Source organism: Macaca mulatta, chromosome X, assembly GCF_049350105.2.
Source record: "Macaca mulatta isolate MMU2019108-1 chromosome X, T2T-MMU8v2.0, whole genome shotgun sequence".
Classification (NCBI taxonomy): domain Eukaryota; kingdom Metazoa; phylum Chordata; class Mammalia; order Primates; family Cercopithecidae; genus Macaca; species Macaca mulatta.
In genome coordinates, this window is record NC_133426.1 from 102,644,895 (window position 1) to 102,648,729 (window position 3,835).

Below are 3,835 nucleotides of genomic sequence, written 5' to 3' on the forward strand. Positions count from 1 at the left end.
CAATCAAGTCACAGAATGCTGGTAGACACCAGAAGCTGAAAGATTTCAGACTTCTTACCTCCGGAATGGTAATAGAATAAATTTCCATTCTCAAAAGCCAGTGAATGATTTTGATTTTGTGGTGGTTTGTTCATATGCAAAAATCAACTTAAGACGGATTAAATACTTAAATGTAAAACCTAAAACTATAAAAACCCCAGAAGAAAACCTAGGAAATACCATTCTGAATGGTCCTGGCAAAGACTTCATGACAAAGACTCCAAAAGCAATTACAACATAAACAAAAATTAACAAGTGGGACCTAATTAAACTAAAGAGTTTCTGTGCAGCAAAAGAAACTATCAACAGAGTAAACAGACAACCTACAGAATGGGAGAAAATATTTGTGAAATATACATCTAACAAAGGTCTAATGTTCAAAATGTATAAGGAATTTAAACCAATCAACAAGCAAAATATGAAAAGGCTTTACTGGCTGTTGCTGGTTTTAATAACAGAGGAAAGGACCACAAGCCAGGAAATGCATGCGTCCTCTTGCAAAAAGCAAGAAAATGGATTCTCTCCAGAAAGGAACGCAGCTCTGCCAAAATCTTGATTTTAGCCAAATGAGACTCATTTGATCTCCAGGGCAATAAGCTAACAAGTTACGGTTGTTTTACGCTGCTACTTTTGGGAGTAATTTGTTATAGCAGCAATAGGTAACTGATAACACTCTCCTATAAGAAAAAATGTATGTAAAAGTCATCTGAAGACATCTGCATCTATACTAAAAAGTCTTCAAAGTATGCCACAAATAAATAATACAAAATATTAATAATTTGTCTGCAACCATAATGCCCCATCTACATCCCTTAGTATCATATGGTTTCCTTTTGAAATCTAATGACATGTATATGCCATCAGATAAAAGTATAACTTTCATCACTATTAAATATCAAGAACTTTACTAGTTTGGTGGATATTTAATAAAAATAAGATATAAATATTCTAGTTATAAAAACCAATGCACAATATCCAGTGATAATTTAATCAAAGTAAATATAATAAATGAATTCCTTGTGTATGTGTGTGCCTATTGCAATCGACCCAGAATAAGAATTCATTAACAGTGAATACAGCACAAGTTTTATTTGTAGAACTGTTTTTCCAGGAATTAGAAACAAAGATTATCTGCTTCCATCGTGGTTTAAAATTTGATATGTTTCTCAAGGCTTGAGCTTGACCATTTATTCAAATAAGCATCTAAGCTTAAACACCAAGCAGAAATATTAGCCATTACCCTAGCAAACACATTGTAGATGTAAATTTCATTATCAACATCCTGTCTCACAAGATTCTGTAATCTCCCAGTAAGCAGGGCCAGGAAATACAAAAATTTTCCCACAGATATTTCACTACTTCAATTATAATTTCAAGTTGTGTAACATTTTACAGTAACCAAACAGGCTAAATGCAAATATATAAAACAAAAACTGTAACCAGAAAATCATTTTCTCTAAAACTACCTCTCATTTCTTAATTGCAACATCTTACTTGGACCTAAAAAAAAATTGCAACATCTTACTTTTCCTAACTAGTTTTACTGGAATATGTATATGCTTAATACTTGTTCATTTATTTATTCAAAATCTTTCCTAACTAATAGTAGATCCATGATTACTGGGCCATTTTAGCATTCTTCCCTATATATACAGAAAGTGAATGCTATCATTATCTTTTAGTGCAATTTCAGATACATTTCCAAATTTTCTTATTGCTGTTGCTATTGTTATTCTTATGTAATATGACTTGACTTCATACTACTCTAGTGGCTTTCTTTAACTTTGCATTATGGATTTCTGTCATAATTCTATTCATGTCATCAAGGCACTGCATAATTTGCCTGCCTCTTCAGAAGCCTTTGAAGGGAGGCAATATATTGATCATAGTCAACTACACTCTGATTTCTCAAGATACTGCCAAACATTTCATTAGTCTGGTATATGTTAAATACGATAGAACCAATCCTGTTTTAGAATAAGTTAATTTTTCTAGGCAGAGAGCTATCATGTAAGGTCCACCTTTTGGTGCTCAATTAGTAAGAATCATAACATGCTTTTGAAACTCATATTAAACCACTCAGTGTTCCAATGACCTATTGGATGACATCACGTCATTATAGATTGGAGTTTTCAATTCAGCAATTTGCTTCAATAGTGCTGTCAAAAACTAACAAGATCGTGGAAATGGTTCTCAATGAATTCTCAGAATGTTTATTGATGCAGCTGATACTGTTGTTAAAGTTTCTACACTTATATTGATAAGCTGATTGGTATGCTAGGAAACAAATGCCCTTTGTTGAAGGGATCAGCAGGCACATCAATGCACATTTTATTTCTGATTATTTTTTCTTTGGGCTATACTAAATATGGCAGTAAAGTTGAATAAAACTTTAATAATTGGTAGGAATATTATTTTTCAAGTGTCATGAGCCAGGGAGGCACACAAAATAAATTTGTCTAATAAATCACAATCATAATAACAGATCGAACAGACTTATGAATCCCCCCAAATTCATCATTTTAAAGCGATCAGCTCATTTAACACTAAAATGCATCTATCCTCAGGCTGAATAATAACATCTGTAAAGCAGCACCCAGCAACATAATGCATTTAAGAATATATAATTAAGACATTGGAAAGAATTAAGACTAGTAGGCCTGAATCTTAAAGGAGTCAATAATGGCTTGCAAACAGTAAAGTCGGATAAATTGGTTCTTAGGAAAATAAACTAGGAGAGGAAAATTTCAGAGGAGTAGAGTAGGTTCCCAGTTAACTCAAATTTTCCAGAAGGCTAATGTCTATCTAATAAGATTATATAGTTCTTGGGTCACATAAGATTTGAACCACAAATACCTATCTGAAGAGGATGATTCCTTCTTATACTTCTCTCAGATCCCTCAATCCAGGAGTAGTTCTTCATGGAACTGGCTTTTGTGAACTATTTATTCAATTAGTAAGTAATCTTGATCCCTACAGCTCCATCTAATCCTGCCCTCTTTTGAAAAAACAGAACTTTAGAGCTAGAAAGTAATTGCAGAATTATTTATTTCAACCACCTAATTCCCACTGAGGTACAAGAGAAGAATGTGTCTTACTCAAGCATAGTGCTTAAGTGATCAAATTAGGTCTATAGAACCTACGCACCTGTAGTCTCAGCCATGGAACTTTCTACTTTATTGTCTATTTCTGCCACTTCTATTCATTAAAATAGTTACCTAGATGGAGAATCAGATATCCTGTGTTCTTTATTCCATACACCAATAATTTTGAATTTGCCCTTGTACAAACCACATTGCCCTTTACTAAGTAATCGTTTTTAAAAAGCATGATTGATATAGTTATTTTTAAAGGACACTGACATAGTTCGATCACTGTCATACTTATCTCAACCACACAATGATATGGTTAACACTGTAGATTACGTTCCTCTTAAATATTATTTTTCTAGATTAAGAACTATTATGTTAGCCTATATTTAGCTAGTGTAAAGTTTGGGAATTCTCTATGTCATTGACAATCTGGTAGTGGGATCAGAAAATACTATCTGTTAACAGATAAAACACTAAGGTGCTTGAAATGCCTGACTCAGTGAAGAATTTATGAGGAAATGCTAAGGTGGCAATTACAGAAAAATTGAATATTAAGGACTAAAGGAAGTAAAACTTGAATTTATTTTGTCATTGTAAGAGAGAAGCAATTAAGACTCTGTAGAGAAGAAAACTCATACTCAGTGATCCCTGACTATCTGGTTTACAACTAGAGCTAGTTTATAAAGAGTAGAAAGACAAGGGCA